Below are 20,041 nucleotides of genomic sequence, written 5' to 3'. Positions count from 1 at the left end.
GCTTCCTAATTGGGCGATCGATCCGAAGGTGTCTTGTGGATAACCACACCTTGTCACCCACAGCTAACGGAGGCGTTGCTCGACGTGATCGGTCCGCAAACCGTTTATAGTCTTCATTTGCCCTTTCGAGTTGTTGTACTACTAAACGGTGAACCGCTTGTAGTTCCTCCAGAAAATCTTGTGTCTCAGGAACCGGGGAATCCATCAACATTAATGGGAAGAAGCGCGGATGATAACCCACATTCACGAAGAATGGCGTTACACGAGTGGAGGTGTGCTGCAAGTTATTAAAAGCGAATTCTGCCAATGGGAGGTATTTCGCCCAATCGCTTTGTCGCTGATTGACAAAACACCTCAAGTATTGGGTAAGAATGCCAATCACCTTCTCAGTCCCGCCATCAGTTTCCGGATGGTGCGCTGACGCTAAGCACACCTGAACTTGTAACGCTGCCATTAACTGTTTCCAAACTGCACAGTAAACTGAACCCCACGACCAGAAACCACTATATCCGGCAGTCCATGTAGATGAAAGATATGCTGTAAAAATAGCTGGGCCGTAGTGCGGGACGATGGTAATCTCCGACAGGGAATGAAATGAGCCATTTTAGTCAGCATATCAACTACCACGAGCACCGTCGTGAAGCCCGACGAGGATGGTAAATGCGTAAGAAAGTCCATGGAGATCGTTCCCCATGGTCTGCCGGGAGTCGGCAATGGTTGGAGGAGTCCAGGGGGCGTACCCGATGCCGCTTTCGCTTGCTTACACTGGACGCAAGAAGCGACGTAAGAGAACACATCGTGATGAACCCGAGGCCACCAAAAAGTCCGGGTGACCAAATGCAAGGTTTTATAAAATCCAAAATGGCCAGCAGCGGGGTTATCATGACATTGTGTCATGATGAGAGCTCTCAGCGACCTGGTGGGTACATATAATAAACCCCGATGTCGGAGCAAGCCCTCTTCAAAGGACCATGGAGAATCAGGTCCAACGTCCCCCCATCTCTGCTGCGTCCACGCATCTAATTGTTGTGCCTCCCGTAGGCGAGCCCGCAAATCTACTGGATCTTGAAGTACGGCCAAGGATTCTGGTGGTAACACCATTCGTAGAGGAAGAGGATCCTCGGGACCGATATACTCGGGCTTCCGAGACAATGTGTCTGCCCTCCGATTCTGTCCACTTGGAACATAAGTAACGGAGAAATTGAACCTGGCAAAAAACAACGACCACCGAATCTGGCATTGGTTCAACTTCTTAGCTGTGGATAAATGTTCCAAGTTTCGATGATCCGTCCGAACCTCTACCTTGTGCCGAGCCCCCTCTAAATGATGTCTCCAGGTCTCAAAGGCAGCCTTAATAGCCAACAACTCCTTTTCCCAGATGGTGTAATTGCGCTCTGAAGCTGTGAGCTTCCTAGAATAGTATGCGCATGGGAAAAGAGGTGCGCCATCCTTCGAAGCTTGTAACAGTACCACTCCGATAGTGACATTAGAGGCATCTGTCTCGACCACAAATGGACGATTCGGATCAGGATGGCTCAATATCGGCTCGGCCACAAACGCTTTCTTTAAAATTTCAAAAACCTGTTGTTGCGGGGGCCCCCACAGAAACGGGACCTTCTTACGGAGGAGCTGAGTTATGGGATCCATTAACTTAGCAAAGTCTGGGATAAAAGTCCGATAGTAGTTGGCGAATCCCAAAAGACGTTGTACATCCTTGACTCGACGAGGGGCTTCCCAACTACACAAAGCCTCAACCGTTTTAGGGTCCATAGCAATGCCCTCGGGAGAAATGATGTGCCCCAAAAACTCTATCGACGACTGAAAAAAGAAACACTTCTCCAGTTTCGCGTAGAGTTTATGGTCCCGAAGATGCTGAAGCACTTGACGAACCTGCTGAAGGTGGTGATCTCTGGACCGAGAGTAAATTAAAATGTCGTCCAAATACACCACGACAAACCTATCCAGCATGTCCCGGAAAATGTCGTTCATCAAATGCTGGAATACAGCGGGAGCGTTGGTCAGACCAAATGGCATGACGGTGTACTCGAAATGACCATAACGAGTGCCAAACGCCGTCTTCCACTCGTCCCCCTTGCTCATCTGAACCAAGTTGTAGGCCCCATGCAGATCGAGTTTAGTGAAGATTGTAGCCTCCCGCAACCGCTCCATTAATTCCGGAATGAGCGGCAAGGGATAGCTATTCCTCACTGTGATAGAGTTTAGTCATCGGTAATCACAGCAGAGACGAAGTTCTCTCAACATCTTTTTAACAAAAAGAACGGGAGCCGAAAGAGGGGACGACGAGGGTCGAATAAATCCCCGAGCTAAGTTTTTATCCAAAAACTCTCGGAGCGCAACCAACTCGGGCTCCGACATGGAGTATAACCGTCCCTTTGGCAATGGAGCATCCGGTATCAGGTCCACGGGACAATCATAGGCACGATGTGGTGGTAATTGGTCTGCCTCCTGATCGCTGAAAACATCGGAGAAGTCCGAAAGCTCCGAAGGAATTGAGACAGCAGGAGCGGAGATATCTTGGCCAGCGCAGACATGCCTCAGGTGGTCTACACATTGTAGGCTTGGAAAAGAAATGGCGTTCTGCGCCCAAGCCACCAACGGATCGTGCAAACGCAGCCAGGACACTCCGAGCACCAAAGGGAGATGGAGGTTCGAGGTGACATAAAAACTTATCGCCTCCTCATGATCCCCAATAAGCATACGCACTGGCTGTGTGGCGAAACGAATGGGCCCAGACTTGAGTTCACGCCCATCTACGGTTTCCACCTTAATGGGTGGATTCACAGGAATCAAAGGAATTTCAAAATGTTTAACAAAAGCACAGTCCATAAAGCTGGTTGTAGCCCCTGAATCCACCAGCGCAACGGCGGGAATTCCCTCCTTCTGGGACTGCAAAAAGATACGAGTGTCTAAAAGTAAATGCCGAGGAGGGCCAGGATTTACTTCAGCCATTTGGGGTGGGGGTGTAGGATGTGCCCAAACTAGGGTTTCCCCGAGGTCAGGCCTACCCCATTTCCCGATGGGCCAGTAGTGGTTTCGGGCACAGGTCTGCGAGTCCCTCTCCGAGTGCAGGAATTTGCAAAATGTCCCGGACCCCCGCAATAAAGGCACAAGCCTTCCTGGAACCTTCTCGAACGTTCTCGCGCCGTTAAGCGAGGGCGGAGTGCGCCTAACTCCCTCGGCTCCTCAGCCTTAACCGTGGTTTGGAAAACTCTCGGTGGCGTGGTTTGTGCACGAGAAAATGAAGGTGGTTCCACAACGGGCCGTTTACTTCCACGTTGCTGTAAACGAACTTCAATACGTAAGCACTGGATTATCAATGCATCCAAAGTTGAAGCCCGCTCTGCATGGACTAGATCATCCTTGATGGCATCAGACAAGCCTTCCTGGAATGCAGCCATATGAGCCGGTTCGTTCCAGTTAGAGTCCATACACAGCAAACGAAATTCTGCAGGGGACGTTTCCCCTGATTAATGTCCCGTAACCATCTGTCCACAGTTTGTATTTTAATTGGGTTCTCAAACATAACTCTCATTTGTTGGAGAAAACCCTGGAAATTGTCCAACAATGGGCTATCTTGAACTAACAAGGGAGTAGTCCATTTGGCAGCCTGCCCAGTTAATAAACTGATCATAAATCCTACCTTAGCCCAGTTGTTTGGGAAGTCTTCAGGCCGCAGAGATATAAACAATTGGCACTGACCCATAAATGCCGGGAACATGTCCATTTGCCCTGAAAATTTCTCCGGCATGGATACCGGGCTTTTCCTCAAGGGAGGGGCAGGGGGAGCAGCAGCAGGGCTTTGCAAGCTGGAAATATGATTTACCAGTTGTGTCACCTGATTCTGAAGAGTCACATTGCTTTGAAGTAGCTGATTTATTTGTTGTTGTTGCTGCTCTACCAAACGCTGCAGTTGGTTTGTATCCATCTTGGGTTAAAGATGGTTTGTTTGGCCAGAAGCAAAAATGTTATGACTCCCCTTCAAATTCAAGCGAGCAAAACAGAAAGCAGCCATTTCAGAAGTAATTCAAACAGAATAAAGTCTCACAAGATAACGGCTGGCAGAAATCCCAATCCACAGCATAAATCTTTACTCTGTCTGGCAAACCAGTCTTGGCAATAAATCTCAAGCCTCAGAGCTTCTTGCTGTAACGTCCTAACTCAATAAGTCACTTTGCTTCTGGCGAATTCCACCAGGCCAGCTGTGTCCTTTTATACTTAAGCCACGTGCTAATTACCCTAATTATTGGCTCACTCTTCTCTTTCTTTCTAACTGGGTTTGTCTCCTTAGTCGTCTCCTGTTCCTAACGTCTAACCATAAGTTTTCCAGATTCTCATCTCCGCTGGAAAACTCCCTCCTTCCTTCCCTGTCATCCATTCCCGGCTGCTGATTAGATAAAGCACCAGAGGAGGTTGAAGGTTCTGACCACTCTAATATTTCAGGTCTGTCATCCCTTGTTACCTCCATCTCCTCATCCTGGTTACTATTCCAATCACTCAGCAATGCCAGTTCATATTTCTCTGCCATGTCTTCCTCACTTAAACTCATATCTGCCACAGGAGCAGAATCCAAACCCGGAGCCACAACAACTATTAATAAAAATAAAGACAAAAAAGAGACCGGTACAAGAGTTACTGCAAAGCTACACAACAATATTTTAATATTCACATTCAAGCTGGTCATGCCCCTCTACATGTACTGTGCTCTGGTAATTAATGACTCAATTAAGCTCAGATCCTTATTGTCAGAGAATGATTATTTGTCAGAGAAATGATGACCAGTGCCATGGTGTAGAGGTGGAGCTCTCACCTCACAATCAGGAGGCTGTGAGTTTGATCCTAGGTAGAGGCTAATATTTGGAATAGATTCTCCTGCTCGAGCAGGAGGTTGGATTAGATGACCTCCAAAGTCCCTTCCAACTCTGTTATTCTATGTGCTATGATCTTTGGCTTACTGAGAACTACTCCAATTTTTCAGGCCCTGCTATCTAGTCTCTGCTGCCTGTTTCCATATTATGTCAGCTCCATCTGCATCCTTCTTAACCTGTTAACACCTAAAATGGCTCTTGTTATTGTAAGTAGGAATAGCTAAATTATTTCTATCATGCCTTCAAGAGTTTTAAGAAATTGTTTGGTATCTATATTTGTAAACAATAAAAATTTATTTTAAAAAAGAGTTTTAAGAAATTGTTCTGCATCTTAATATACATATTATAATCAGATAAGAAAGTCATAAGAAAGTCATCAAGCCTCTTATTAAAATTAGAAATAAGAACAAGATGCCCTTGAAATCCCAGAAAATAAGCATCTATATATCAAAGACCTACTTTTGAAACAACAGCTTTTAAAAGAGAAATATGCTAAACTTAATTTGACCTACAAATGAGATACTTGGTAGGTCATTCTAAATTGCAAAAATCTGAAGCCAAGATATGAAGATATCTTTTACATATAAAGAACTGAGTTAATAAACATTTTTAATTAGCTTAACCATCCTATGTGCAGAAGGACAGCATGATTGAGAACTGTGTTTTCTTCTAGATTACAAGGCAGAATTAGGGAGATTCCGGCTTTGCATTTTGTTTGTGGCTACTAGCAATATAAGTTTTCAGACTGTCTCTTGAATATCCATGAATCAAGCAAACTATCATTTAGAGAACAAATGAACTAAAAGAAAAAAAATTGTATTAGTTCAGTATAAACAAAAATGTTTCTATATATTGCATTTGCAAAAGCATTATTCATTCAGTGCTGGTACAAAGAATCAATCTGTCAGATCCATGTACCTGCCATTCTTCAACAGAAGAAGAAGGGGGGAGGGAAGTTGGTATAAGTAATCCTTTTTTGATGTAACCTGAATATATTAAATCTTACATTGAATTTGTATAACCTACACATGATATACAACTGAAGGTTGGGGGCCACATGTCCAGAAACCTATCACCTCTTGAAGAGATAGCAGGGCAGAAGGGACCATAAAAATTCCAGCTCCGGAAGTTTAGCCCCGAGAAACTCTTCAAAAGATCGTTCCCAAAGAAGGGGAGGGGGAATTAACATGTTGGGTCTTAGTTTGACAAAATACATGTTAGATCTGGAGGAGTGGGCGCAATAACGGAGACGAGGCATCTATAGTGACTCAACTCAACACTTTATTAGTGACTTCAGAACAGAGAAGCAACAAGGGCAGCAGCAGCTCTTTTATAGAGCTAGCTGCTGTCACAACAACCAATGAAATTGAAGTAACCGCTCTAAAAGCGTCCATTGTCAGCCAATCAGGTCAGTTGGCCCGTTGTCAGCCAATCAGGTCAGCCAGAATCGGCCAATCATGATTCGCTTATCCGTGGGCCAATCAGAAGTGCAGGCTTACAAGCCTGCTGCTGAAGTAAGCTAGTATAGTTTTTGACGAATAAGTTTATTTAGTTCGTAACACCCCTCCCCCCTAGGTTCCGTCTGAGGGGTGGGGTGACGTATTCTCGTAAGTAGGCAGGCCGTTTCACCTGTCTATTTGATTTTCACAGTTCCACCGGTCTCTGCTCTGGCGCTGGCTCCGGTGGGCTGTTTGTAGAACCGGGTGGCGAAAACGGTTCCACTATTCCGCTCGGGGACTCAGGGCTGTCCTCTCTGTTGTCATCTGGGTTCCCTGGACTTGCTTCTATGGCCGGGCTGCTTTGTGGCGAAACAATCACCCGGCTCGGTCCACCTCCGGAAGGTGAGTATCCCATGGTTGGCTGTGCAGACTGCTGAGCGTCAGTTAGTGGGTCGTCTGCTATTTCTATTTCGGCCCCCTCGATTTCCCCCAGTTTGCGATTCAGGGGTTGAGATAGGGTTAGGTGCCAATCGGGAACGAAGTTGGTCTATATGGCGCTTCCATAATTTCCCATCGCTAGTTTGTAGACGGTAAGATCTGGGGCCCATAATTTGAGTTATAGTAGCGGGGACCCACAATGGGTCACCCGCGAAATTTTCGCGAAGACTAAGTCGCCTACCTTGAACGCACGACATTTGCTGCTGGAACCGCAAGGTTTTTCTGGAATGTAGGTTGGGTGTAGGCGATCGAGGTGTGAGTGAAGTTTCCGGCCCATCAGAGGTTCGGCCGGGGTTCTGTTTGTGATGCTGTGCGGGGTGATGTGTTGGAGGAGAAGCATTCGGGTTACTTTGTCGTCAATGTCTCCATGTTCCATCTTGTGCAGGGTCTTTTTTATGAATTGGACCATGCGCTCAGCCCTGCCATTGGCCGCAGGGTGAGCCGGCGAAGTTAAGGCATGGTGGATGCCCCGGTCGGCTGGGTACTGTTCAAATGCTAGGGCAGTGAATTGGGGACCGTTATCCGAGACTAAAACATCAGGCAATCCGTGCGTAGTGAATAGTCTATTTAATTTTTTAACGATGGCTTCTGTGGTGGTGCTCTTCATTTTGTGGACTTCGAGCCAGTTGGAATAGGCATCCACAGTTATGAGAAAAGTGTGTCCCTTGGTGGGTCCCGCAAAGTCAATGTGGATGCGGGACCAGGGGCCACGTGGTGCATCCCATTCAGTTGGAGGTGCCTTCGGTGGGGTAAAGTGGATTTCATGGCATTTGTTGCATGTGGCTACCCAGGCTTCTATCTGTTTATCGATACCTGGCCACCACGTGTAACTTCTTGCCAATGCCTTCATTCGCACGATGCCTGGATGACCATCGTGCAACAATTTTAGAACGGTGTGTTGTAATTTTTTTGGAATGACGACTCTGTCTCCCCACAAGATGCAGCCCTTCTGGGAAAACAGTTCCGTCTGTCAATGTTTGAAAGGCACGAAGGTTTCGTTGGGTTCGTTGTCAGGCCAACCTCGTTCCACCCAGCTGAGGACTCGAGCGAATACAGGATCTTTTTTTGTTTCCGCGGCGATGTCTCGTGCAGTCAGGGGTGGTGCAGGGAGAGTTTCGATCTGGAGTCCAGTTAAAGTTGGAGCTGGATCGTCTATGGCTTCCGGTAGCGGAGAACGACTCAAGGCGTCAGCGTGGGGAATGGCTTTCCCCAGGTGGTGTTGCAGCTGATAATCGTATGCGGCTAGAAACTCTGACCAACGGGTCATTCTGGGTGATAAGATGTGGGGAGTTGGTTTGTCTCCCGCTAAAATTCCAAGCAATGGCTTGTGATCGGTTATTATGGTAAACGGTCTGCCATATACATATTCATGGAAGCATTTAATAGCGGATACAATAGCAAGAGCCTCTTTATCGAGTTGGCTGTAGTTTCTTTCAGTCTTCGATAAAGTTCGTGAAAAGAAAGCAATAGGTGCTTCATTTCCGTTTGGTAGGACATGACTTAAGATGGCTCCTACCCCAAATGAAGTGAGGTGACCGTTAAAGGCCGCAGGTGACCGTTAAAGGCAAGTCTTGTCTCGTTATACTGCATTAGTACAGCGTTTGAGGTTAAGAGATCTTTTACTTGCTGGAATGCTCGTTCTTCCCGATGTCCCCAGACCCAGGAAGCCTTCTTGTCGAATAGTCTATGTAGGGGCTCAGCTACAGTCGCCTTTTGGGGCAAGAAGATGTTATAAAAGTTAATGAGTCCTAGGAAGGCTTGGAGGTCTGTTTTATTCCTGGGTCTTGGGGCATTTTTTTATTGCCGTTACTTTTTTTTCAGTGGGATGGATTCCCTTTTTGTCAAGAAGGTACCCCAGGAATTCAACCCTCTCCGTACAAAGTTGACAATTGTCTTTTTTTACTTTCAAACCAGCGTTTTTGAATTTCTGAAGAACCGTTCTGAGTTGTTTCTCTAATACGTCTTTAGTGGGGGCAGCTATCAATACGTCATCGAAATAAGGCACGACTCCTTTTATGCCTTGTAGCAGTCTCTCCATCAGGCTTTGGAAAATGCCTGGTGCTACACTCACTCCGAACTGGAGTCTATTACATTTAAACACACCTCTGTGCGTGACTATAGTCTGGGCCTCAGCAGTTTCTGCATCTATGGGTAGTTGCTGGTATGCCTGGGCGAGGTCCAATTTTGCAAATATTTTTCCGCCACCCAGGGAGTGAAGAAGATGTTGGACCACAGGTACCGGGTAAGCGCTCTGCTGAAGCGCGTGATTTAGGGTGGCCCAGTAATCCCCAAAAATTCTTATCGATCCATCAGGCTTTATGGGAGTTACAATCGGGGTTTCCCAACGGGCGTGATCGATCGGTTCTAACACCCCCTGAGCTATTAATTTGTCCAATTGTTCATCGATCTTTGGCTTGAGTGCGAAAGGCACTCGACGAGGCTTAAGGCGGATGGGCGCAACATCAAGGTTGAGGCTAAAAGATATGGGGGATCCCTTGTACTTGCCTAGCTTCTCGGTGAACACGTCCTGGAATTCCTGGACGAGGGCTGCTTCCCAATCGCTGTTCCCGGTCTGGTGAATGCCAGCTAGTTCAATTCCCAGTGGAGCGAACCACTGTAACCCCAACAAGCTGGGTCGGTCTCGATCGACGATGGTAATAGGCAGAGTTGCGGTGCGGTCCCTGAAGGACACCTGGATGTGGCGGGAACCGGCAACGGGAATCCTGTTTCCATGGTAGTCCCGTAATATGATTTTTTGGGTGCTGAGGTCCTGGCGACGGATGTCAGGGATCAGCTGCTTGAAGGTTTTCCACGAGACCATTGATAGGGACGACCCCGAGTCTACTTCCATTACGCATGGACGATTCTCAATGGCGACCTTCACTCGGATCTTTCTTGCATCCAAGGATGATGCGTGACCAATGGTAATGGTTTGATGTGCCTCTTCTCGCCTAGCTGATGCAGCAGGCGCTCGATTTCTGTAGTGATAGTGGTTCCATTGGTGATTCAGACGGTCCTGATTTACAGGTGGGCTGCCCGTTTTTCTTCGGATTGGGCTTGATGCTCGCTTGCTTCTGCAAACCTTTGCGATGTGGCCCCTCTTTCCACAGGAACGGCAGAGTGCGTCAAGGAATTTGTGATTGGCCCCGCAACCGGCGCATTGACGTGCAGGTTTCTGGCTCTTCAGGTCTCGCTGGTCGCGCTCTGACCTGAGTCGGTTGACCTCTTCTTCCTCACTATCAGACGAGGATTCGAGGTCTTCATGGTGAGCCGTTGTTGAGTGCCTCTCAGAAAAAGGCGTAGTATCACTGGCGAGTTGGCGGAGCGGTGCGTTGGTGCGGCGCATTCGAGCGGCCGACTTCCTGGTTGCTTCTGCTGCAGTAGCATCGGCGATGACATCTGCGAGGTCGATGTCCCCTTTAGCCATGATCTTGCTCTGCGTAGTGTGGTCATCTAATCCCAGAACTATGCGGTCTCTCATGGCTTCCTCGAGGTTTGTGAAACCACAGAGGCCTCTCAGGTTCCGGAGGTCCGCGATGAAGTCCCCAACGCTCTCGTTTTTCCGTTGGTCCCTCTGGTAAAATTCGTGCCTTCGGATAAGCGTTGGTACCGCGGGTGCATAATGGGCTCGGAGGATCGGTGCGAGGGTATCCCAATCCATTGTTTTAACTTCCGCTGGTTTAGCAAGTGCCTTAGCCATTTTAAAAACGGCAGGCCCACAATGGGTCAGGAAGATCGCTCGTTTCTTGCCAGGCACAGCGTCTTTCAGATTGTTGGTCTCCAGGAACATCTGGAACCTGTCTATATACGAGTCCCAGTCTTTGTTAGACGGGTCAAATGGAGCGGGTGGTATGGTGCCACTGGCCATCTTGCCGTTGTTGGCACGCTCTTAGCCACGTGCTCTGTTCGGTACTCAGCGAGTGCTCAGTCAGCTCTATCGTCTCCGCATCCCATCCTCGTCGCCAGTGTTAGATCTGGAGGAGTGACTCAACTCAACACTTTATTAGTGACTTCAGAACAGAGAAGCAACAAGGGCAGCAGCAGCTCTTTTATAGAGCTAGCTGCTGTCACAACAACCAATGAAATTGAAATAACCGCTCTAAAAGCGTCCAATCGGTGACGGCCCGTTGTCAGCCAATCAGGTCAGCCAGAATCGGCCAATCACGTTTTGCTTATCCACGGGCCAATCAGAAGTGCAGGCTTACAAGCCTGCTGCTGAAGTAAGCTAGTATAGTTTTTGATGAATAAGTTTATTTAGTTCGTAACAATACACATCAAGATAAGGGGAGGGGTCCTAACTTCCCTTATCTACCACTGCATGCCTGGAAGCCGTTAGACTTTGCTTTGAATCCTGCTGGAATCATCTCATTTCAATAAAGAATTCCTTTTGAATTCAGTGATCAGAAGTTCATTCTTTTCGGTTGAATGGGAAAAATCCAGTAGCTGACACAATCATCACTTGTAATGTTAGATTGAGATATACTATTAGTTAGATTACTTGTATTCACTCTTATCAAACAAGAAACTGGTTTAATATATGTAATATGAAGTTATCTTGCAATATTAAATCATGCAATCACTTCTAATAAAACATTCCCTAGTGAATGTAATGCAATTTATTCTGCAATCTGTACCTGAACTGAATTATAGTGTTGGAAAATTCCTTAAATTTAATGTGCAGCATTACACCTTCTATTTTTCAAATCAGATCTATAATTTATTCCAGAGTCTGGAACCATGCAGATTGCTCGTTATTGTAAATACATTCATCACTATTAATTTTGATAAAACTTTACTATCATCAACAGATTACTTCAATCCTCAGTTTGGAAGTCTTTTATAAAGCATAAATCAGAGAAAATCAGAATGAGTTCATATTGTTGCTAAATTTCTCCATGTAATTAATTGCATATATAATGTAATGTGGAGAAAGGTCAGTAGGAAACAAGCTATACATTTGGTGATTTGGCCAAGGAAAAGTAAAATCAAGATCACAAATTAACCTACTTACTTTAATACTACATTTCATTTTATAGGAATATAGCTGCATGTGTTATTTAAATCCTTTGTCTCTTTTTAGGCTCCTTTCAAATTTTTAAGTTGATGTGAGGTGTTTTTATTGTTTAAAATGCAATCAGGGGAAGCTGACACACTAAAGAAAATCAGTCAAACAATCAATTCCCCCACCCCACAAAATTATCCTAAGTTAGCCATAGTATTTATTCTATTACAAAAAAGAAAGACTTTAAATGTACCTTAAGGGCACCAAAGAGCACCTCAAGAACAAACCATAAACAAGTTGCTGAAGAAAACAAACACGAAAACTAAATGTGTAGTTGAATGATAAAATGAACAATCCAGTCCACCTGCCATGGAAAAAAAGCAAAGCTCAACTGGAATGCTAATTATATTTGGAAAGTATATGGTGAGAATATCTCCCATGATATGGATGATCAATGACCATAACAGAAAGATTCCACATGGTAAAGGATACAGTGTTGCACTGAAAAACCATTGCATCATGGCAAGTCTTTTGTAAAATAGTTTATAATATGTTCTCAACATTCCAAACTCTTAAATATTCTATAAAAGGACAGAGGAGTTTGAGTATTGTGCCTAGTAGTTTTAGAGAAAATCAAGTAAAGTGAAATTGTCAGGCTCCCAAGAAGAACTGTACATAGAGTTACTGCTGAGTAGTTTCCTTTATTATTCCTTACATACAGACAGAATCTTGCCAAACTAAAGCAACTATTTGCATAACTATAGATATATACTAGGAATTGCTGGGGAGGAGCTATTTAAACCCTTTTCCTGCAGACCAAACTTTCCAAACTTCGCTGCTTCTTTGTCCTCTGAAATACAACTCCTACCTGAGAATCCAGACTACTTTCACCACAGAAATTTAAAATTAGTTTACTTTTTATTGGTCATGTGTTTTTGCTTAAAGGCTGTTTAAAAATGTGAAACAATACAAAAGTACAGGATTGTAGCTTATTTGGTCCTTAAATACTTTATTTGTGGATCAAAAAGAGAGATAGAATACATGTTCTATTTCAGTCTCTTTTATCCTAGAAACCACAGGACAACTGCCTTTGTGCAGAGTTGCTAATCCTGCAAAGCAATACAGCTTGTGCAGACCTTCCCCCACAGCATGACTCTGTAGAAATATATCCCTAGATGAGCTGAAATCATTAATACCTGATGAGAGCTAGTGCAGCCTTTTACAATTCTCTTGATGCAATGAAATAATAAACATAAATACAATCTTTTACTTAAGATAGCATCTCTGATTCCATCCAAGATAAAAAAATACAGGAAGAAAAGGAAAACATTACCAAATATATTTTTCGAGATGATACAAGAATTAAATCTGTGGAGAAGCTAATTTAGAAGATATAGAATGGTAAATAAAATAGGTAATGGCATGTAAGATGAGCATGAATATAATTGAAGTCCATGTAGAGAGAGGTTTCTGGGGCCAAGTTACTTTCCTAAAAGATCTTTTATATTTTTGTGTTTTGTGTGTTTATGTATGTGGGAGAATTAATAAAACCTTGCAGGAATATAGAATGAGAATAATGGTAACCAAGTCAGAGAGAAATAGATGATAATTATAAATTGGATAAATATAGAGAAAAATAATAATAGTGAAATTGGATAAGAGTAAAGAGTAATAAAGAGAAATTGGATAAGAGATATTTGTATGCTCATATGGAAATGGTTTAAAACAGAATTATATTATATAAAATAATGTTTTATTTGACTTGTAAAATTTATAATAGAAAGAGGTTCGTGTATTAATGGTTAATGATGGTTTGTTTGTCTTTAAAATTAATAAAATTTGTTTAAAAAAAAAGAGAGCAAGGCCAGATCACAAGGCAAGGAAGGTATTGCAAAGAAGCCGCCACCTGGGAACCACCCTGTAGAGTTGTAATTGCAGGAATGTCTTTATCTTGGATGGCAAACCTCAAAGAGAAAAGAATGGTTCCAAGCAGATACAACTCAGGCAAACAAAGTTACTCAACTAAAGGAGGATTAGAGAGAGGAAGTAAACATATGTTGGACTTTGACTAGAGATCATTAATTGTGTTAGTTACTATGCTGAACAATAACGAAAGTCAAGCAGAAACCAAAGTTAACCAATGTTGGAGGATAACTAAAAATGTGTATAAATGCAAGACTAGATTCCAATAAAGATCATCATGAATCAGTTGATCATGAAAAAAAAAGAATTAAATCTGCAGGATATATGGAGAGACTTAAACCCCAAAAAGAATCATTATACTTTCTACTAAAGCCCTCATAATTCATGGTCGAGGATAGATATGGTTTGGATGAATACGGAAATGGGAAGCTATATAGAAGAAATAGAAATCATGACAAATACTTGGGCAGACCATAACCTTTTGAAAGTAAGCTGGAAAGGACAAAAAAAAAAAGGACATGGATGTTGAATCAAAAGATCTTGAAAGAGAAAGATTACATCCAAATAATGAGAAAAGAACTGGAACTATTTCTTAAAGAAAACATCAAACAGTCCAAAATTTGTGGGATATCACCAAAGCTTATGTACGAAGTTTAACGTTAGTGTATGCAGCCCAAAGAAATAAAAAAGGAAACAACAAAATTTGCTATGGGAAAAACAAAAAATTGGAATTAGCACTACAAAGAGAACCACAGAACAATAAAATTGAAAGAAAAGGGGCTCTAGTTAGACATAAACTAAATCTAATGATGCAAGAAGAAAGGGCACAAAATCTCAAATTGAGGAGACAAAGTTTCTTTAAACACGCCAATAAACCAGGGAGATGGCTATCATATAAACTAAAAAGAGAGAAAGAGAAAAGACTAATACAACAATTTGTTAGATGAGAATGGGAATTTACACTACCAGATGGAAGAGAAAAAAATTATTACACAAAAATTATTTGAGTACCTGTACAGTCAGGAAGAAATAGCAGAAGAGAGTATACAAGAGTACTTAAAAGAGAAGGGCCTAACCATAATATCGGAAGATTAAAAGGGAAATGTTAAACGATAAAATAACCTTGATAGAACTAAAAGAGACAGTTCGAAAACAAAAAAGTGATAAAACACCGGGACCTGATGGACTCCTGGGGAAACTATACAAAACCATACAAGAACCACTGGAGATGCTAATGTTGGAACTATATAATGAAGCATTGGTGGCTAAACTATCGAAATCTTGGGCTGAGACATATATCACATTAATATTAAAAGGTACAGACCATCGACAGATTAAAAATTATAGACCTATTTTGCTGTTAAATGCCAACTATAAAATATTTGCTACCATAATTGCAGAAAGAGTTAAAAAGAACTCTTAAATGAAATTATACACCCAGATCAAAATGGGTTCCTACCAAGAAGGCAGATTAGAAATAACACAAGCATAGTAATAAATGTTTTGGAGTATTATGACTCTCACCCTGAGAAACAAGCAGCATTAATTTTCTTAGATGTGCAAAAAGCATTTGATAATTTAAATTGGCAGTTCTTTATTCAGCAATTAAAAATTATGAATTTCAGCGGGAAATTTGTGGGGATGATATCCGCAATATATTCCACCCAAATGACCAGTAAATGGGGATATAACAGGGAAATTCAGTATAGCCAAGGGAGTAAGACACTACTGGGATGACCACTGTCACCTCTACTTTTTATCCTCTCATTAAAAGTATTATTAGCATGTATTAGACAAAAACAAGAAATAAAAGGAGTCAAAATTAAAAAAGAAGAATATAAAATAGAGGCATTCGCGGATGACGTAGTATTCTTTATAGAGGAGCCTATAAAAACAGGAAATGTTTTACTACAAGAAATAGAAGAAATTAGAAGGTGGCAGGACTCAAAATAAATAAAGACAACGCAAAGATAATAGCTAAAAATCTTATGGATATCCAGAAAAAGGAATTAGAGAGGAACTGGAAATACAGATAACTAAAAAGGTCAAATATCTCGGAATCTGGTTAATGGCAAGATGCTCCTCAATAAAAGAAGATAACTATAATAAATTGCTCCAACAAATAAGAAAAGACTTGGACACTTGAGGGAAATTACAACTATCACTAATTGGAAGAATCACCACAATAAAAATGGATGTACTGTTGTCCCCAATTCGGGTCTGAGCCTGGTGCTGAAGCCAATGATAGACGCCAGACACGAGGTGCAGGTTTTCTGATTGCTTTTTATTGGAGTACTCCAAGGAAAAGGGCTCCTGGTCAAAATGCCAAGAGCCAAGAAAAAAGGATTGAGTAAGTTTTATACATTTTCACTAAAGACAGTGGGACAAAGCAAGATAATAAGAAATATCATCTAATAAACATTTTAGTAATAATTCTACAATTTGTTCTATTAGTCTCTAGTTGTCCCTATTCCTAAGTCTTGGCTAATGAATGCCCTAGGAGTTATCTACTACACATTTGATTTGCTGCAGGCCATCTCTATTCCTAAATTTTAGCTGAGGTCTGCAAGTTGTCTAACTTGTGTTACTTTTATCAGCTTTCTAATTAGCCATGATGTTGCAAGATTTACACATGCATATTTCCTGTAGATAAGAATTCTTTGTTCTTGCCAGACAGATTCCACAATTACAGGCTTCCTGATTTACTTTGAATTGTGTGTATGATCTTGCTTTATTTTAGCAGACAGCCCATCAGTACTACCAAAAATGTTATATTTATTCCAAATGATACCGATAAAATTAGACAAGAAATTCTTTGAGGAGCTAAATAAAGTGACAACTAAATAAAGTGATTGGTTAGGGAAGAAACCCTGAATAAAACTTAAACTACTACAAGATAGTAGAAGTAGAGGTGGTTTTGGACTTTCGGATTGGGAGTTACATTACCAAGCAGTGGCTGTGACATGGATAAATTTAAATAATAAAAGGATATTTATATTAGAAGGCCACAACCTGCACTTAGAGTGGCATGGATTTATTTGGGAAGGGAAAAGGACAATACATTCCTACTTTCAGAGACACCAAGCGAGAGATGCTCTCATACAGGTCTGAGGGAAAAATTTTAAAAAAACAAGGAACAACAAGCTTCTATGAGGAACAACAACAACTTGATAAAATATTCCAGGGGACAGAGGAGAAAGAGAAAGAAAGAAAGAAAGAAAGAAAGAAAGAAAGAAAGAAAGAAAGAAAGAAAGAAAGAAAGAAAGAAAGAAAGAAAGAAAGAAGGAAGGAAGGAAGGAAGGAAGGAAGGAAGGAAGGAAGGAAGGAAGGAAGGAGAGAGAGGGGGGAGGGAGGGAGGGGAGAAAGAAAGAAAGGGAAGGAAGGGAGAAAGAGGGATGGGAAGGGAAAATGAATGAGATGGATGGATGGATGGATGGATGGATAGAGGGAGGGAGGGAGGGAGGGAGGGAGAGAAAAAGGAGAGGAAGGAAGGACCACAAACTCTGGCACTAGACGCAGCTTCAGAAGATGCTTTGAAACAGCACAGTAATCCAGGGCTGGAAGGTGCCTCAGAGGTCATCTAATCCAACCCCCTTGTCAGAATATTCATGAACTGGCAGAGACATGGTAACAAGGTCAGCCAATGAGAGCTGAATTAGAAACTGAAACTGAAGGAGCCTGGGTGTGGCCCTGTAGCTCCAAGTACTGTGCTGAGAACTGAAACTAATCTTCTCTCTGCTCTGAGCTCTGAACTGCTGCTTGTGTTTTGCTTATAACCTTCCATGTTGGAAGAATCTACTATTGGTATTGTATAATTTACTCATATGTTATTATGTATATAAATAAGTTAATGAATCCTGCTGAATCAGTCATCTGTGTGTGCTTTCTGGATTTGATTTCTGCAATAAACATTAACACCCCTGCTCTGAGAGCATTGTTAAAGTGAGTTTCTCTCTTTTGACCCACCCAGTCACATGACCACCAAGCCACGCCCACAGAACCAGTTGTTAAAAAATTTGAATCCTACCCCTGGCTAACACCCTAGAAGATTGATTCAAGATCCAGATGGACCTTGACAGACCTGAACACTGGGCCCTATCTAACAAAAGGAAATTCAATGTAGAGAAAAGTAAAGTCTTACACTTAGGCAAGAAAAATCAAAAGTACACATATAGATTGGGTGAAACCACGTTTAAGAGCAGTAACTGAGAGAGGGATCTTGGAGTCTTAGTGGACAATTAGCTAAATATGAGCGAACAGTGTGTAGTGGCAGCCAAAAAAGGCAATGCAATCCTAAGCTGCATTAACAGAAGGATACACTCAAGATCAAGTGAGGTACTAATACCACTCTATAAAGCCTTAGTAAGACCACACCTAGAATACTGCATCCAACTTTGGTCCTCACACTATAAAAATGTTGAGAACAAGAAAAAGTGAATTTACAGATGATTATGCAAGGAATCCAAGATCTCAAGATAAAAATAGACACTATTGAACAAAGAACAGAGAAGACTGATGAAAAAGTGGAAAATATTCAACAAATGATGGTGAAGTATGGTGAGATTCCAAAAAATTGAGGAAGAAGGTAAACAAAGAGAGGAGAAGATTGGAAATATTGACAGCAGATTAACAGTGGTTGAACAAGATAAAAGTGGGATGTTGAGGTGGGAGATGGTCAGAATTCTATCTCAGATTTCAGAATATAGAAGAAGAAAAAGGACAACATTTGGCTGCGATAATGGTAGAAATTTTGGCGGATGCTTTGGAAATTACAGAGGAAAAGATGATGGATGGAGTAGATGAGGTATATCGAGTTTTTACAAGATATGCGATGAGAAATAAATTACCAAGGGAAGTCCATATCAGATTTACCAAAAAATCCATCAAAACACAAATATTACAAGCTGTAAGAGAGAAGACATTGAAATACAAAGGCAAAGAGATTGTGGTTTTAAAACAAATACCCAGAAGAGTGAGAGAGACGAGAAGAGAATACCGATTCCTGACCAAAATGCTATTGAAAAAGGAAGTGAATTATAGATGGCTGATTCCAGAAGGATTAATGTTTATGTGGCAAGAACGGAGACATAGAATCGATTCAATTGAGAAAGCAGAACTTTTCCACGCAGAATTTTTTGGAAGGAGAGAAGAAGAGGCAGAGAAAGAGGTCTCATTAATTGAGTTTCAAGAGGAACAACTGGAGATTGAAGAAGAGGAAGGTGCAGTAGGTGGACAGGTGGTTAGTAAAGAACGGCGTGAAGTGAGATCCACAAGAGCTGTTAGACCTAAATATAAAGCATAATCATGGAAGAAAAAAAATTGATTACAATAAATCTAAATGGACTCAATTCAGCTGTTAAAAGAAGGAAAACCTTTCATAAATTAGAGAAATTAAAATTTGATATAATTTGTCTACAAGAAGTACATATCAAAAAACAACATGAACAATTGTTAGTACAGCCAAAATTAGGGAAAATATTTACTTCTTTGACTCAATGTAAGAAAAGGGGAGTGGTTCTATACATTAAAGAGGTTATCCCAGCAAAATTGATTTATACAGATGAAGACGGAAGAGTATTAATGGTGGAAATAATGGACAATAATATAAAAATACTCTTGATTGCAATTTATGCTCCGAATGATAAACAAGAAGAATTCTATAAAAAATTACACATGAAAGTAACTGGACTGGACTATGTTAATATAATTATGATGGGAGACTTTAATGGAATTGTGGACAATAAACTGGACTATATAGCAACAACAACAAAGCAAAATAGAAAGACTCTCCCTAAATCTTTTTTTTAAATGACAGATGAATTAACCTTAAAAGACATTTGGAGAGAAAGAAATGTTAAAACTAAACAATATACTTTTTATTCAAATAGACATTTATCATGGTCTAGATTGGATATGATTTGGATCTCAACAGAATTAATATCTAATATTCAAGAAACAAATATTGAAACAAGTACTTGGGCAGATCATAGCCCAATGACAATTAAATGGAAGGGACAAAAAAAAGATCGAGATGGACATTAAACAATACTATCTTAAAGGAAAAAGATTTTACACAATGGATGGAGAAAGAATTGGCTTTTTTCTTTAGAGAAAATAAAAAAGAAGATACTTCAACACAGAATGTTTGGGATACAATGAAGGCATATGTTAGAGGTTTGATAATAGATTATATAAGAAAAAAGAATATTAGGAAAAGGCAAGCTACTAAGGCCTTGGAAGATGAGTATAAAAGACTTGAAAAAGAATTACAGAAAATGCCACAGAAAAAGGAT

Source organism: Notechis scutatus, chromosome 5 (genome assembly GCF_049901735.1).
Source record: "Notechis scutatus isolate UNSWTSFEM ecotype Mainland chromosome 5, rNotScu1.2, whole genome shotgun sequence".
Taxonomy (NCBI): domain Eukaryota; kingdom Metazoa; phylum Chordata; class Lepidosauria; order Squamata; family Elapidae; genus Notechis; species Notechis scutatus.
This window is presented reverse-complemented; position numbering follows the sequence as displayed.